Here is a 19,006-nt window from a genome sequence, read left to right as displayed (position 1 = left end):
CACATATACTTCCTAGGGAAAAAAGCATCAGCACAGTTTATCCTGCATACTTAATGGGCTTATACGACTATGAGATCCAATAACATAGCAAGGGGAGGGTGAGTAGCGTGACTGCCCCGGGTGCTGAAGCAAAGGGGAGCCAACAGGCACTATCCAGCTGGGGTAGGGCATGGGACAGAGCCATGAGCAGCTTGTTTCGGGGGGGGGGGCACAGATGGCAGGCAGCTTCTGCCTTTTTGTGCCCCCTGGATCTGTGAGCAGGGCAAGGGTGGGCTGCCACTGCAGGCTTGACCCAGACACCAGACTTCCTTGCCACGGTCCTTATGGGATGCCAGGAAAGAAGGTTTCCTCTAGGAACAAATGCACTGTCTATTTACAGCCTAAGACTATGAGGACTGAATTTGTTTCTTTATAGGGAAGGACAAAACAGATTGTGCCTCCTATATGAGGGGTTTACTGAAAGTGAAGCTGATACCTGGGATGGGTTTAAGTTGAAATTCCAAACTTAAGTGGTCTAGCAATGCAAAGTCACCTAGAACGGCAAAAACCTGGGTCCTAATATTCTAAAGATAGCCAGCATGGGTTTGTTGCGGGTAGGTCTTGTTTGACCAATCTCATTTCCTTCTATGACCAGGTGACCTATCATCTGGACAAGGGAGAAGAGATTGATGTCATATATCTTGACTTCAAAAAAGCCTTTGATCTGGTATCCCATGATCACCTCTTGGCCAAACTGGCCAGTTGTGGCCTTGGGTCCACCACGATCCGCTGGCTGGGAAACTGGCTCTGTGGATGGACCCAGAGGGTTGTAATCGATGGCAGTCACTCATCGTGGTGCCCTGTGACCAGTGGGGTCCCTCAAGGCTCTGTCCTGGGACCCATCCTGTTCAACATCTTCATTAATGATGTGGACATTGGACTCAGGAGTGGACTGGCCAAGTTCGCCGATGACACCAAACTTTGGGGCAAAGCATCCACGCCATCACCAAGACAGGCAGGTGATCCAGGCTGACCTGGACAAGCTCAGCAAATGAGCGGACGAAAATCTGGTGGTGTTTAACACTGAAAAATGCAAGGTTCTCCACCTTGGGAGGGAAAATCTGCAGCATCCTTATAGGCTCGGCAGTGCTACGTTGGATAACACTACAGAAGAAAGAGACTTGGGGGTCATCATTGACCACAAGATGAACATGAGCCTCCAATGCGATGCTGTGGCTAATAAAGTGACCAAAACGCTGGCGTGCATCCATAGATGCTTCTCGAGCAAATCCCGGGACGTCATTCTCCCCTTGTACTCGGCCTTGGCTGAAGTACTGCATCCAGTTTTGGGCTTCACAATTCAAAAAAGATGTGGAGAAGCTTGAGAGAGTTCAGAGAAGAGCCACGCGCATGATCAGAGGTCAGGAAAACAGATCTTACAATGACAGGCTGAAAGCCATGGGACTCTTTAGCCTGGAAAGGCGTAGGCTCAAGGGTGATCTGATGGCCACCTATAAGTTTATCAGGGGTGACCACCAGGATCTGGGGGAAGGTTTGTTCACCAGAGCACTCCAAGGGATGACGAGGTTGAATGGTCAGAAACTCCTGCAAGACCGTTTCAGGCTGGACATAAGGAAGAATTTCTTTACTGTCTGAGCCCCCAAGATCTGGAACAGTCTGCCAGCGGAGGTGATTCAAGCACCTACACTGAACACCTTCAAGAGTAAATTGGATGCTTATCTTGCTGGGATCCTATGACCCCAGCTGACTTCCTGCCCTTTGGGCAGGGGGCTGAACTCGATGATCTCCCGAGGTCCCTTCCAGCCCTAATGTCTATGAAATCTATGAAATCTATGTGCCTGTTAATCAGCTTTATGATCTTCATGCAGGAAGATTTGTTTGGATGTAAGGGTTATGTTTTTTCCCCCCTCTCCTCATTATTGCCAGGTCTTGTGGCCAGTAAAATGACTTTTAATCCTTGCCAGAATCAGTCATGCAACAAAGATAGAATGCTAGGCTTCATTCAGGTTCAATGTGTCCTACCCCTAGAGTGCCCTGTTCCCTCTGTCTCTTTTCCACTTCCCCCAAACTGATGCAGAAAGTAGGGTAGGATTTTCCCTTTCAGATGCTAAAAGGAATTTGAGGAAGGGAGCACACAGGCAGGGGAGGAAAGAAGAGGATGCAAAAATATCCCATCACCTAACGGTGGCTCTGTTCTGTTGTCTTCCTCCTCCTTCCTTGACGATTGGTTGTTATCTCCTAATCCCTTCTCGTCTCTGATGCTGCAATCCTAGGCTAGGGCAGTGAGAGAGGACCTGCTCCTTTAGTCCCCACCCATAAAAGAGTAATGGGCAGAGAGGGGATGATCCATAATGAAGAAAACAACTGACTTTTAGAAAAAGATATACAAGAGAATCCTAGGTACTCCACAGACCAGTAGCATAACAAGGAGTGGGCAAATGGAACCATTGCCCACAGCAAGCATTTAGAGGAGCATCCAGATGGCAGTTCCCCAGGGAGAGTATTGTGCTGCACCATGGATAAAGCAGCAGCAGTTCATAATGGGAACTTTTTTACTGCAGCAGTGACAGCCAGGGATGTGCAGAACACTTCACACCAGCAGCAGGCAAGAACCCTAAGTCCCCCAGGTCGGGTACCACTGAACCCTTTCCTTTTCCCACTTGTTTTGGGCCCCTCTTCCCCCTGCCCCAGCCCCAGCCCCAGCCCCAGCCCCAACCCCAGCCCCAGCAGAGTTTATCCAAGCTCTTGTGCCCCTGCCTCAGCAGGGTTTTGTACAAAAACTGCTAGTTAACACCTGTGCCAAAGAACTCTGGAACTGAAAATAGTTCATATAGCCAATTTAGAGTGCCACTACAAACAGCGTAGGGGAACAGTGCTGGAGTTCAATGCCACACATGAGATTTAAAAGTCTCCAAAGAACATTACTGAGTTAGACTCAAGGAGTGATGTTCTTGATTTACATCTGAACTTTTCCAGAGTTGAGGGGCATGGCTCTGGGATGTGTCTTGCATCCTGTATTGTGCTAGGGTTGCCTGCATATAAATGAATGTTGGAGCTGACATTATTTATTTGTGGAATCAAAGCTCGTGCACAAAAGCTTTGCCCTTTGATCCTGGAATTCCATCTATGGGCTGAGAAGGAAATCACTTCAATTGTGTTTAGGGGGCTAGGCAAGAGGTGGCACATAAGGTATGGGTCAGTGAGAATGAGCAAGACAAATAACCGACAGGTGTTTACTCTACTTTCAGATTATGCTATGAGCATTTCCCTCTGTTTTCTTTGTATGGTTATGAAATGTACTGAGTGCCTTCTCCTCTAGTCATGTTACAGTGGAGATTTTACAAGATTGGGCCCTGGTATGGCATTTGTTCATTCTCATTTCTGCTCATTTGTTATAAATGTGTTCTGTTCAATGACTGGTGCCCTCCTAAGGCATTTGCTTTAAATGAATATTTACCTTGTACTGTATCCACCTTGTACTTTTTGATGGATGTTGAGCTTCTACACCCATAGATAATGATGGAAATGACACTTGAATTGCAATTAGTGGGAGTAAGATCCCTGAGTGCTTTTTTAAAAAAAATCCCACTGGGCATCTGCCTGCATCATTAGGTGCCTAAAATACCTTCAAAATCTGGCCTTTAGACACTTAATTCAAACTGGAGGGAATTGGGCATGCAAATCCACTGATTTTAAATAGAAATTAGGTGTGTTTAAATTCCAAAGTGGCTTTGAAAATCTGAGCTGGTGCCTCTATTACAAACCATGATTCACCTGCACAAGAAGCCAAATAGCTCACAAGCCTGAGTTGAACACCCACAGTGTTCAAACAACGAGGAGACTGTCAAAAACAGATCAAAACTTTGTTTCTGGGTTTTGAAGCTTGTTCTATAGCCAGCAATGGAGTAAAGACAAAAATGTGTCATTCTGAGTTTTGAAGAGCAGGAGTTAGAAAAGATAAATGTTTAAAAAATATATCTACAACCTGTAAAGGAATAAACATTATAGTAATGACTAATAAACAGTTAATTGCGAGCTATGGAGATCGTCTGGGTTTTCTCAGTATGTAGCTCTAATTTATATTAACTTTTTTATTTTGTAATTAGGCAAAATTCTTATATTTTAACATATAAAACTGTGTCTATGTCTGAATCATCAAAACTTTCTGAATCTCTCTGAATGAATTTGGAGGGTTCTAATTCAATTTGGAGAAATTAAAGGGTCTCCTGATTCAGTTTGGATTCAGAGATTAAGCCACCAAATCAGGCTGAATCTCCACCAAATTGAATCAGTGACCGAAGCTTCATACAGTCCCAATAAGTAGTAAGAAAAGAGAGGGCAGTCCTTAATCAGAATTTATCTCCCTTGCAAGTTTAATTTTTTTAATTAAAAAAAAAAAAGTCAGATACAAATGTGACCTAGAAAGGCATGCAATTAGATATGATAATGGTATAGAAATAAATACAATAAATAATGGAAAACATTTTTTCCATTGGCAATGAATGGTTTGTAGTCAGTAGACATAACTGGGATTAAAGATCGGTCCATTTTCTCTTGATGTTTTTCTTTGGCTCGTGTTACACCTTACATTGTGAGCTGCACAAATGCTGATCAGTCTTGGGGGAAGCTTGACTTTGGAGCGGGCACACTTCCAGGCCATCACAGGCGTGGAGGATTGAAAGGTAAGAATCCCTACCTCAGGGCTAGCTCCTTGCTCCACTTGTGGCTATGCATGTCCTGGGGGAGCAGGCAGGGGAGGGGTTAACCTGCCTGTGTTGCTCCCACCACTGCTGGGCTGCTACTCTTTTCCAGTCTGAGCTTATCCAGAGAGCATCAGCAACAGCAGCAGTGACTGGGGAGGCAGGTTAACACTTCCATGCCTATTTGCTTGGGAAAGCACAGGCAACCACAAGTTAGTAGGGTGAGGCAATGATTGGGGTTCTGGGAAGGTGTAGGGCGGGGGTGGAGGGGAGGTGAGGGTGTGTTTATAAAGAGATGTACCTTGGAGTGGCTATACTTTAGTGTAACATGAGCTGGCTAACATGCATCAGTCTCCTGGAGTGGCATAAGTTTGAGCTGCATAATAAGTGCTTAAAATTAGTTTTAGGTGTTAATGTTTAGACAACCCAGGTGTTGAGAACTCCAGGAATAATCCAAAACTTACCGTTAAACAATGCGATTCTTTTTCAGTTTTAAATTCCTTTCTTATCTCTTAATTATTCACTGTTATAGTTTCCATGAATTGAACTAAAAATAATACATGATATGCTATTTGCATAAACAAATGTGTTTGAAAAAGCCTAAGTAATTTCTATTTTTGTAATGAATCATAATTCCATATTTTGAATTTTTTGGTTTTAGTCAAAGACTCCAACCACTAGAGAGGGGAAGCTGTCAACTGCAAAATAAGTCTTTAGTTTTAAGGCCTGATATGACGTCTGCTGCGATGAGTAGACATTATATTGACCTCACTAGACTATGGATCAGGCCTTTGAATCCCAATTGTGTTCTGTATGTGAACACATGTAGTTCATGTGAGGAAGTTTAATGAGTAATTTTGTTTGTGGACAATATCTCTAATTTAAATCATATGCTACTGATTTTTTTTCCTATTTCAGTAACAAGGTCCCACTTGCTCAATAGGAAACTAGCAAAGCATCACAAAAGTTCTCAGTTCATTTGCAAATCTTCAGTGCATAGATTTACCTGTGCAGAAAACATTTTGCTACTCTTCTCATGGTATCTCATTACCTCCTATACTACATATTTTCACCTCTCCATGAGGTGTGATACTCTCTGTCAATAAAAAATGGCAGTGTAAAGGTATAAAATATTTCCCAGACTGAAAGGTAGTCTTGGAAAGGTTAAATTTCTTTACATTTGAAATCAAATCATTTTATAATGTGCATAGAAAGTGTTAAAAGAAGGAAACAGTCCGTCTTACATCAGCCATGGCTGTTACTGTACTAAGGAAACAAGTGCAGTAGACTAATAATAAATGGCTGCAGAAATCAAATATATAGAACTGCAAATGAAAGGAGAGTTGGCTGCTTTAAGGCCAGCTCTTCAGCTGGTGTAAACAGGGATATCTTTGTTTGTTAACTCTGCCATTTTCCAATAGCTGAGGATCTGTTCCTACAGAATTTCACAATGAATTAATTATATACAAGTCTAATTTATAAGCTTCTTATTCTTGATTTATCATGACAATTTCCCATGTTCATTAGCCCTCAAACAGTTTATTTATTGGTTCCGGCAGTACTGTCAGGTCATTGAAAATGTCTGCATACACTGTAATGGCTGCAAAAGCTCTCATTAAAGACTTCAGTGGAAAAAACAAACATTTTTTTCCCCTTTGGGGACAGCATTTCAGAAATGTCTTTGCTGAAAGTGGGCCTTAAATGCTACAGAATTTCAATGATCCTGTCTGTATTCAGTGCATGGATCTCTCTTCAATCTTCCTATAACTACATAGTATCTTCTCAAACTCCTCCTGCTTGGGTCTGAGTAACTCTCATTGGCTGATGTTCTGTAACAGGTACATAAAAGTCTTTCTTTACAGACTACCTGTAGCAGTATTCTATTGTTCCTCATTCTGTTTTATTTGTTTCAAGTGTTTGGGAATAGGGAGAGGAGAAGAAAGAGAGAGACAGAAATAATCAAGGCATATGAAGCCTAGATAGACTGTTTCGTGTTAAATCTGAAATATATTAAAAATCAAATGCAGTGTTCACCTTTGTGGCTTCTTTTTACCCATTTTCTTTCGATCAGGTTGGAACACAGAAACACTTTTGATTATAAAAGAGTCATTTTTTACTTTCTAGTTGTCACATTCTAGCAACATCATAGTATTCTTATGGAAATGCTATACAGAAATATTTAGGTCCAGGCAACTTGTTTTCTTTAGTAGGAAACATTATTTACACAAAAAATATGACACTTTCCCTTTATGAATTCTTTAAGGTTACTGATTTACTGCTGAGAATGGAAAAACCATTTTTTCCTGAATTTTTTGCAACATTCTGGGTATATCTTTGTTTACTGGTTTGCCCATCAGATTCTCTATAATATTTCAGACTTACTTTGATTTTTGGCAATGGCTTATACAAGAGCGTTTTAATGGCAGAAATTACAGATTTTTAGGTAAATGTTATCTGAATGCCTGTCATGATAAATCACCACTGAGATGATCAAACAATAAGGGAAAAAGTTACTGGGAAATAGGAAGTCTCTACAATTAAAGCAAAGGTGCCAGTAAGATCAGGACGATGATGACGATCTGGACTCTAGAGAATTGGGTAGATATTTTGCCATTGGTTAGAGTGGAGACAGGAGTCCATCCATATCACGCAATTATTATAAGAATCCATGCATACATAAGACCTGTTCCAAAGCTTGGTGACCACAATGGAATGACTCTCACTGGCTTCAGTACATTTTGGTTCACTTATCTTCTAGGTCATAAACACAATAAAATAAAACTATTATGTGATAATGAATGTTTTCCAGAACTAAAAATTGGTCCAGGCCCACGTTCTCCTTGTACCAATTAATTTTTCCAATGACTTTTAAAACAGGCCTTCCTTAATCTAAATGCAATGTAAATTATAGGAATCTAGAGAAAATAAAGTAAACTAATAGATCTCAAAACAATTATGGTACATAAAGTGTTGCATTTTAGTCACTTATGCAATTTACAGAACTAAGGAATTTAAAAACTACGAAATGATTAGTTGAAAACAGTAATGGAACCTGGACTTATATTATTTTTTTCCCCCTGTTACCTAGGGTATGGACAAGTGCTGAATTTCTACTGGTGGAACTGCAACTTGTACCCAGCCAAAAATATTGGGTCCAGTAGAAACTTCACCTCATCTGACAAGGTAAAAGTTGCCTCTAGTAGTTGTTTCTGCTACCTGGGACCCCCTGCCTGCTGTGCAGGGTGTCTGCGGTGCACTCACCTGGATCCTATAACACATGTACAGGTTGACCAATAGGGTTTCTAATTGCTTAAACTAAACTGTTTAACTTCTGCCATTCAATTGAACATTTGTGTGCATTCTTAAACAAGTTTTACTCCACACTAGAGTTCAACAGTGATCCCTAGTCTATTGTTTGGAAGTGAGAGGAGAGCCATTTTTTTTCTTAGTACAAAGCAATGCAGCTTTTATTACAAGTTGAAGATCCAACTCCATTTTAGATTGTTTGAAGTAATGGAGCAACTGTTATTTGACTTTTCCCAGAAACTATTAAAAACAAATAACTATGATTTATTTTATACTTGCTACCTGTTTTAGAATAATTTCTGAAGAGTTTTTGTTCATACTTGGTAACATCTCCTAAACTTCTTTAGAATGAAAGACTATAGATGTCATCTATACATACTTTTTGAAGCATCTGCAAATTTGTTTGATAGTTTTGAGTAGAAATTCAACACTAGTACCAGTTTTCTGGCTTAATTTGATTTAATATTAAGGACGTGGGCAGTGGGGTTCTGCAGGGCTCGGTCCTCGGGCCCGCACTGTTCAACATCTTCATCAGCGATTTGGATGAGGGGGTAAAAAGCACCCTGTTCAAATTTGCTGATGAAACTAAGGTGTGGGGGGACATGGGCACACTGGAAGGATGCAACAGGCTACAATCAGACCTAGACAGGTTACAAGGGTGGGTGGACGAGAATAGGATGGGTTTCAACACAGGAAATGCAAGGTGATGCACCTCGGGAGGAACAACCGGCACCATACCTACAGGTTAGGGAACTCCCCTCTTGTCAGCACAGAGGCGGAAAGGGATCTGGGGGTCATCATTGACTCCAAGATGAACATGGGCTGGCAGTGTGGAGAGGCAGTCAGGAAGGCCAACCGCACCTTGGCATGCAACCACAGATGCATCTCGAGCAGATCCAAGGAGGTGATCCTCCCCCTCTATGCGGCACTGGTCAGGCCGCAGCTGGAGTACTGTGTCCAGTTCTGGGCGCCGCACTTCAAGAGGGATGTCGACAGCATGGAGAGGGTCCAGAGGAGGGCCACTCGTATGATCAGGGGACAACAGGGCAGGCCCTATGAGGAGAGGCTACGGGATCTGAACTTGTTCAGGCTCCAAAAGAGAAGGCTGAGGGGGGATTTTGTGGCCTGTTATAAACTAGTCGGGGGGATCAGCAGGCACTGGGGGAGTCACTGTTCCCCCGAGCACTGCCAGGAGTGATGAGGAACAATGGTCACAAGCTGGCAGAGGGTAGGTTTAGGTTAGATATCAGGAGGCGCTACTTCACAGTCAGGGCGGCTAGGGTCTGGAACCAACTTCTAAGAGAAGTGGTGCAGCCTCCTACCCTGAGGGTGTTTAAGAGGAGGTTAGATGAACATCTTGCTGGGGTCATTTGACCCCAGTACTCTTTCCTGCCATGGCAGGGGGTCGGACTAGATGATCTGCTCAGGTCCCTTCCAACCCTAGAAACTATGAAACTATGAAATATGGATTTTAACTGTTTTCAATGGTTAGCCCCTTTAATAAGAAGAGCAAATAAAGAGACACATTTTCTTACAGTAGGGAGCTATTTACATGCTTGTATATAGTAAGTTTTTTGCCTCATACAACCATTGAGCAATAAACATTTTAGGTTTTATGAATAAATGTAGGTATTTAGACTTGTCTTAAGATGAGAGCTGGTCATAAAAAAATCAATTGGAGTTTCAGCTAATGTAGGACATGGAGGGTAATACATCTCTGGCTAGGAAGGTTTCTACAAGTATGTCAGCACCAAGAAGAAGATCAGGAAAATGTGGGTCTCTTACTGAATGGAGGAGGCAATCTAATGACAAAAATGTGGAAAAGGTTGAAGTACTCAATGTGTTTTTTACTTCAGTCTTCACAGCCAAGGTCAGCTCCCAGACTACTAATCCTGGCAGCACAGTCTGGGGAGGAAGTGAGCAGCCAACAGTGGTGAAAGAACAGGTTAGGGATTATTTAGAAAAGCTGGATGTATAAAAGTCCATGTGGATGGAGGGTGCTGAAGCAGTTGGCTCATGTGATTGCAGAACCTCTGGGCCTTACCTTTGAAAACTCATGGTGATTGGGAGAGGTTCCAGACAATTGGCTGAGAGCAAATATAGTGCTCATTTTGTTTGCCAGCTACAGATCTGCCTAGACAAAGCCTTGGTTGGGATGGTCCTGTTTGTCTTCTTAGGAATGGTCCTGCTTTGAGCAGGGAGTTTACTGAATTCCCTTTCGATGCTAATTTTGTATGATTCAATGTAAGTCCTAGGAAATATACAAGTCATCTTCATACAATTACATGAGTCTAGTTGGTCAGTCTATCTGTCTGCATCATTTTACTGTTTGTCATGTATGTATAAATATGGCTGGATCCAACTTTGCATCTCTAGAACTTGGGTTTCCTGAAGCAAAACTCATTTTCTTCTTGATATAGACTGTAAATCCTTGATTGCCTCCAACCACTCCCTCCTAAAATTGCTATTTGAGGTAATCAAAGGGTGGTGCTGGAGTGAGAACAATGACTTATCTCCTTTGTATACAGCTCTTCATGGGCTCTCCCCATCTCCTTCAGTCCTTCCATCTACTCTGCCATCTAAGTTTTGCTTGGTTTTGGTTGTCTTATTCACCGTTGAATAAGTTGAAGGCAGTTGATGCAGGCTTAGAACTGTATTAACTTATGTAGCCTATAAAACTGCATGAAAGGGATTTCTGGAGAAATACATAAAAAAGAGAAAAGAAATGTCTGCACATAAGCCACAGAAGCTACCAGTGCTCACTTTAAATATAATATGTGATTCATCTGCTTCCAGGCAGATCCAAATCCATGAAGTAGTAGTTTACATTGAAACATAATTGGTATGCAGAGTTTTCTGTGGTTTCAGTGGTTGCAAATATATTCTGTTTGGATAAGCAATTATGTGGACAATTCATGGTTCTAAGGGCTTATATTTATCTAGTGATGCTGGTTAATTTTTAATTACTAAATGTTTTAGAAAAAAATAGTTCAACTACATAACCAGAAATCTGATAGTTTGAATAATCCACTTTTCACCAGACACACAAAACTGTGTTTGTTTCTATTAAAAAGAAAAATAAGTGTTATTTTAAGTGCACATAAAGGTGCCTTTAGAATCCATTTAGCTTTCATAGTACGATTGCCAGTATTGATCTAAAAAATGAACAGGGTTTTTATATGGGTTTTGCATGTATTTCTAGTATAAATTATTATCATGAACAAAATTCTGTCTCCCTAGGTAGTCACACATGCTTTCTTATACTTGGCAGCTAATAAGTTTAGAAAACTAAAAAATAGGCTATATTTATAATAAACTCTTGAAGTTTTCAAAGCCATATGAGAAGAGAGAGTTAACAATGGGCCATTCAAACTAAATAGTAAATAAACGTGGTTTGGCATTCATAGACAATGTTTTGATTTTCTTTGCAGTTTTTATTCATATATTGGTGCTACAGAACTGCATGGGGTGTTTAAAATTTAAAGTACACTATGCTAATCTTTCAGAAAAGATTTCATTAACTTGGATACTGTAAATTAATTATTTCACACAGCTCAAGATATTGCAATAAAGTAGTCTTTCAGCACATACTGCAGTGCCCTGCTGAGTATCAGCAAGTGAGAAATGTAACTTTAATGGTGTATGCACTGAATTTATGCATTAACAGTATTTGTTTTATGTATATAATAGTCAGTCTGTCTGTCAGCAATTTTATAAGAAGCATTTAATTACTACAAATGATCGTTGTTTGTTTCTGTTTAGGGAAGATTTGAATAATTCAAGATGAGAGTTCCATAAGCATTCACTTGCAGTGAATTTGTGTTCCTAAGTCACTTAGAAACATTAGAAAATCATAGCCTCAGTTGATTGGTACCTATGTATGGTACAGGTGCTCTTTACAACACTTAATTTATGTTCTCCTAAGATTTTTTTTAAGTATTTCATTGATGTTATTTTTCAAGTACGTTCTTAAGGAAAAGTCCTATAAATGTTAACAAAAATGGATAACTTTCTACAGTTTCTTTTGACCGGTATAGAGCATTGGAGGTAATTGTATTCCTGCAATGTAACCAATTGTCCTAGAAACCGCAAAAGGCACCATGACAGATTTAAATATGCTGCAAAGTTAAGTATTCTGCAAAGTTCTGGGAAGTACTTTGGAATAAGTCATCCAATGCAAGTCATTCTTCTGTTGTACTCTATACTTTTGGCGGAGGGTTGTCACCCTTCCACATAGTTAGAACTTCCACATATGTCATTTGAATTCCCCACAACTTTTTCTGGTAGTCAGTTTAGCCTTTTCCAGGAGTCAGTTAAAATGCTAAGCAGTAGGGCTTGCTTGAACTGATCATAGTCCTGTCCATTAGTCCTTTCTATCTCTGTCTGGCCACAAGCTGCTAGGGCTTTAGAATCCAGCAAGGGAGTGAGATAGCAGAAATGATCCTCAGGGCAAATGTGGTATAATACACATGCTTTTCTCAAAAGTTAAAAACTGAATATCCATGTCCTCTCCTCTGCATGTGTAACTAACCCTTTAGGATATATGCAGTTCAAATGGTTGACTCCCAAGTGGGGTTCCTAAGCTTGTCAGTGTAGATGCACTGTGGCTCATCAGCCTCCCTGTCTCCAATTCATGGTGCCTCTGTTTTCCCCAGTCTTCATATTCCAGCTTCATCTGCAGCTCTTAAAGGCTTAGGTTGATTTAAATGTTGAATTGTACATACATTCAAGGAGTTTAAATTGGGGAAAAACTAGCTGGCCCAATCAAACTTAGTTTACTTAAGGAGGTGTACTATATAGCCTGTGCCCAATCTAATATGGGGCATTTAGACATATGATCTGGGAGCAGGGAGGAGGGGAGGGCGCTTTAATTAAAGTAGCTCCAAGAGCCACTCTAATTAAAGTGCCAAAGCATCTTATGTATCAGCATCCCCGTGCTGAAAAATGGTGGCAGGGGCACTTTAACTAAAGCTCATCAAACAAGCTTTAGTTAAAGTGCCCTTGATGCCATTTTTAGGCACGGGGATGCTGATACACAAAGCACTGGAGTCTGATTGAGCATGGTAATTGTCACATGCCAGCAGACTTGATTAATCAAATCTTTTCCAATGCACTGTAAGTACAGCACATTGGAGCAGCTTCACTGCTTGTGCATAGGTGTCCATGAAGACCAGTCACTTGGCCCTGCCCCGAGGCTGCGCTTTTCCTAAGCCGCCCTTTCCACTCCACAAAATTACCTGGCTATTTTTAGCCCTCTGACACTCCTACTTCAGACATCCCCTTCCCTGCAAACCCACCAAAAGCCCCATGGACCCCTACATCCTACCCCGCCTCACCCTACTCCACTCTTCATCTTGCCCACCCCCTCTCCCACCCTGGCTTGCTTAGATCCTTGAATCATGTTCCTGGCACTGGCAAATCTACATGAACAAGGACCTGATCTATGATCACACAGCTTAAAGCAAGCCATGTGATTGTAGACTAGGTCCTTGGAACATCTGTATGTGCCCTGAAGCTCCTTTTCAGAATCAGTTTCTGCCACTCCAGACTAGCATCAGGGGAAAAGGGCTGTGATGAAACTTGGCTGCTTCCTCAGCTACTACTATCACCTAATGTGCAATCCTCCCCTACTAACAAGTTGGGTTGCCATCATGGTACTGGTTCAACCAATCACTCAGCTCTTGTAGTCTGATTATGCCTTCTTTACCCTTCCAAAGGTTAAAGCTCTTTTCTGGCACAGTTTTTGCAACCCTCCCTCTAGAAAGCCATCTGTATGCTAAAATTTCTGCCGTGGCTTTGACTAAGAGTGTCTCTGTAACCATAACAACTCTTCAGAAGTGCTGCTGTTGTTACACTCTGGGATCCCGCCCCTGTCACTATTTGTCCTGGAGTCCTATGATGTGGGTGATTGTTCAGGAACACTGCAGCCTTTCTTAGTTTCTTAGTTCCTCTCCCCTGAAGTCAGGAGATGTGTAGCTTCTAGAGCCGGGAGGGTCAACTCCCCTTCCAGCTTTGAGGTTCCTGGCTTTTTGATTCCTCCCTCTTATTGTTTCTCCATGACTCCTAAGGAGGGAAGGACCTCACTGTCTGTTGGGGGAACTCTGTACAACCCAAAGTTACAAGGGGTACAGTAGAAAGTCTCTTCAGTAAAGGTGTTTTTGGGAAAAATGCCACCTAGGCAAAGGTTCTCTGTCCCTGCAAATGTTTAGCAATCCCCTTGTCCCCAATCTAGTCCACACAGCCCTGAGCCCCCAAAATACTAAGCAGTTCCCATTCCAGTCTCTCCAGTCCTCAAAGCTGTTCTACTTGTCTCAGTCACCAGACCGTTCTTCAGCTGACATGTTGCATCTTCCAGCCTGCTCTCCCATTGTCCATATTATCTACCCTTGGGTGTCTGACATCTCACCTTCATGGATGTGTCCATCATTAACCCACTATATTCTGGGGTGTTCATTGAATGGCATGCATGTTTTACTGAGTTTGTTTTACTGTTATGGCACATGTGGTCTCTATATATGAGTATCACCAAGCCATACTTAGCTTTGTCATTAGGTCAGAGAAGACTTCTGCTCCAGTAAGCAAAGACACTTTTGGAAGAGGGGGAGTGGGGGTGGAGGAACAAAGGCAGGCCATTACCATATTTTTTTTTCATATAGCATGCCCCATATATAGTACTCACCTTGATTTTTTGAAGGGGAGCCTAAAGGAAAAAAATGTTCAATTGAGGTAAGCAAATGTAAGCAGCTGGAGAGCCAAGCCTCCTGCCAAAGCCACACAGGATTGGGTCCAGGGATCAACCCAGCATGCTGGCAGCAGGCCTGCTTGCCAAGTCTTATCCTATGTACTGGCTGAGGAGCCATGTGATGAGTAGGTCCCAGTGCACTGAGTCCAGAACTGCATGGTAGGTGTGGGGTCACCTGCTGGCTTCAGAGTCACATGCTGAGTCCAACCTAGTCCTGAAGCATGAGGTCCCAAGGTCAGTCCATGGGCTTGAACCCAGTGCACCAAAACAACCTTGCATGATAGCCCAATCCAGTGTGTGAATGGAGGAAAGGGTTCCCACAGGTCCAAAAATGTGTTGGTAGTGGGGGAAGTGGTGGCAGTGGTAAATGCCATAGCTCCCAGAATAATGCTGCCACTCCTTAGCCACCCCCCCCCCCCCCGATGTATGGACCCGTGGGGATCCCTTTTCCTTGCATATAAAGCACAACCCAATTTCCCCAGGCTACTTGGGGGGGAAGGGGCGGTACAAGTTTTTATGTGATAAAATACAGTATATGCATAGTGTGGGCTTTCCAAGAATCCAGTGGATGATGTATGTAAAAAGCCAGATAAAAACCTTGCTTACGCTTTGTCTAAAGCAGTGGTCTCCAAACTTCTTTGATCGTGCACCCCGATCGGTAAAAAAATTTTGAGCACGCACCCCCAATATATGTATATTTATATAAATATAAATATAAATATAAATAGAAGTTCTAATATTTTCTTCCCGCATCCCAATGGATCGTCTTGCGTACCCCCTAGGGTGTGCGCACCCCACTTTGGAGACCATTAGTCTAGAGAGCAAACCCAGGTCTTCAGGTTTGTTTTTTTCCCCCTAGGAACAGGAAAACACTGGAGTCCCTCAACTAGATGAGTAGAAACTGTATTATCAGATTGAAGATGTGGGTTTTTTTTTCTTTTGTTTGTTGTATCTCTGTATCTGAACATATGGTTACTGATCTCTTTTATTTGGGCTTGGTTTTATAACAAATCTTTGTTATCTTTCTTATTGTGAAGGTAAGTGTGATTTCAAAGCGTTTGACCTCATAGGCAAACTTCTCTGGAAGCGGGGAATCATTTTTTCTGAGTCTAGGACTGAGACAAGGATATGATTCTTCTAGCTGGAAGAATATCCCCTGCTAGGGGCTGGCAAGATCTCAGTGAGCTGGGTAAAACCAAGGTACTAGTGGCCAAGGAGTTGGCTCTTGTCACATTTCAGTTGGTTCTCAGTGGTCAAGCAGTAGGTGGCAGAGGCAGTTTGGGGGCTAAATGGTGTTGCAGAAGGTATCTCATAAGCATGTCTCAAAGGCTCAACTGACCTCATCTAGGGCAAGGGTATGTCAGGGTATGTCATAATGTTAATAAAGCTATTCAATACTGTTGTTTCTATAAGTCTGTTTTGTTTTGTCCTGCATGTAGCCAGACCTAGCACTTAACCCATCATTCTCTGTGTGCAGCCTAATGAGGTAAACTGAGTTGAGCAGTATTATAAAAAATATGAACACAGTTGACACAGAAATAGTGCAGTAAAACCTGTAAGCTATCATGCCTTCTCTCAATTCTGTTGGTTAAGCATATAGGCTCCCTCTTAAATGATAGTCTGTATTGGGCACCTGCCAAGTTATGATAAAGGAATTTTACATGGTGTCTTACCCACTGGCATCCTTGAATCACTGAGTGAGTAGGCAAAAAATATCTTCCTCATTCAAAGTAATCTGGCAATGAAGAAAATCTCACAAGGAAAGAAGAAGTGAAATAATTCTTAAAAGGGACTGGATTCTCTCTTTCCTTGATTAGCTCATATAATGTCTCTCCATCACTGGGGCTGCTGGGGAAAATTATGGGCCAAGAAATCTAAATGAAACTCTGGAAAGGATAAAATTGCCCATTATATTTTATTTAAGTTTGTAGCGAGTTAAATGGGGAAAGATGAAGAATATTCCCTCCTAGTCTCTTTTATTCCTAATAATGTACAGAAGTCCTGTTGATCTTGCACAATGATTGATCAGACAGAAAAAATAAGAGTAATTCATACACTGTGCCATGTCTACATGAGATGCTTTACTGTACAATAACCTAATCAACAGTGCAGTAAAGCATCACCATCGACATGTGCAGGCACTTACTACACAGTAAATTAATCTGTGCAGTAAAGGCAAATGGCATTAATTGCACATGTAGACACACCCTGTTAGTACCAGCTTTCTTTTATCTGAGTCTGAATGTCTGGCCATCAAGGTGCATGCAAACATTCTAATGAACCATTGGGCTGAAAACTTACTGGCAGAGCACTGTGAAACCATTATAGGGCCGACTGAGTGTTCTGCAAATAGCATGTTCTGTCAGTGGCACCCAGCCAGGGGGCCCAGTGTACACAGCCCAGCATGCTTTGCAGGCTCCCCTGTCCACCCTACAGATGAGGGTGCATGCGTGCACACACATGCAGACAGTGTCCCTCTAGAGCTGTGTACATGCGCGCACACACGCGCGCACACACACACAGTCCTACAGTGTGCCTGAAAGATAACAGGCCAGGACCGGATTCTTGGGAGATACCAATTCAAGTGGGGTGAGTTCTTTTGCTATGATAGCCAATACATTTCCCTGGTCATGGAGTGCTGCATTTTAGCTGTTCCTTTTCTAGAACATTTTCTGTATGACACAATGTATTTAGAGTGATTTATGAATGAAAGGAACATAGCCCTAAAAAAAATGCTTCTAAGGTCTTTGTGCATTTTTCAAACACATAGAAGTGGTAGGTTATTTTTTTTTAAAGCATTAACTTTAAAGCACTTCTTTTCAAATTACTCTGAAAACAGTATGTTACAAATACCAATATTGATGTATTGTTAATACCCTGATTAAGAGCTGGATACATTTTTCTACAAACATTTTTTAAATTTTAAAAGGAGGTTTTACACGAATATTTATAACTTTATTCAAAATTTCATTTTCATCAGAATTTATTTTTCAGCAAATTCTTGATTTAAAAAACCAACTTATTATTTTTCCAATTTTACTTCTCCCCCCCCCCCCCCATTCCTCTTATTTTCTCAGTGGACAAAAGGGGAGATTTATTTTTCCTTTAATAGTTATTTAATGGTGGGATTTTTTTCCATCAAAATTAAACACATGTTTAATTTATATTCATGTTAATCCCCACCCCCACACACAATTTTCATAATAAAGTTAACATTTTGTTATCACCCTAGCAAGATCTAACATCCTTTAAAGTTTTCATTGCCTTGTAGTCTTTGAGTTAGACCATAAGTAATGTGAATATGCTAAACAAGTATTTCTGTTTTGTACCTCAGTGTTACACTATTTAAATACTTAAAATTGTTTTTTGCTAATCTTTAGAAGAGGATCTCTATAGTAAAGAGAATGAAATTTGCCTCTTGAAAATACTGGTAAAGCCAATGGCAATTACAGGTCAGAAATGACAAAGTTGTTTCTTCTTTATCATTGTGTTTTTATTTGTTGCCCTAATGCCAGACACCAAGTGATTCATTCTTTGTAAAATTATTTTCATGTGAGCAGACCAATATGGCATTAACAACTGATAAATAATTGTGCAGATGAAAGCAAGCTGTAAGTAGCATGAGCTCATTAAACATGTTCGTAGCACCAATATAATAAGATTGTGTATAACTGTTATAGGTCAGAGAATAGCAATCACGAGAATAATTTCAAAGGAATGAGTATTGCCAGGATGGGTTTTTTGGTGGGGGGAGTAGGATCATTCAGTGTTATGCAAGATGGCATTTTAACACAGATTTACAAGTGCCTGACATTTTCTGCATATTCTACAAATTAATTGAAATCATAACATCAGAATGTAGCCTTGAATTTAATGTAAAACTGTTATAAGAATAGACACTGTGGAGCAGAGAAATTATTAAGCACATCAGCCATGTATTGACTGAACAGTTTTGCGCTATGTCAGACTTTTAACAATGAGCTGGCTGTGTCCCCAAGAGTTAAAATATCCATAACTCATCAGTGACAAAGCCAAGTGGGATGGCATAGACAAGCAGCCTTCTGATGTGAGAAGAAAAAACTGTGTTTCTGGACAAGCTGCAGTGAGCAGCATTCCCCACAGACTTGAGAACTCCAACAAAAAAGCTCTCCTAGCTTGAGAGCTTGCTGCTATTAACTTGGTAGACCTGGGGATGAAGAGCAATTCAACGTAACTATTAATAAAATATGTCAAATTTCTCCAGTTAGAAATTCCAAAA

The sequence above is a fragment of the Crocodylus siamensis genome, chromosome 3 (assembly GCF_052110815.1).
Source record: "Crocodylus siamensis isolate JL-2025a chromosome 3, ASM5211081v1, whole genome shotgun sequence".
NCBI lineage: Eukaryota > Metazoa > Chordata > Crocodylia > Crocodylidae > Crocodylus > Crocodylus siamensis.
This window is presented reverse-complemented; position numbering follows the sequence as displayed.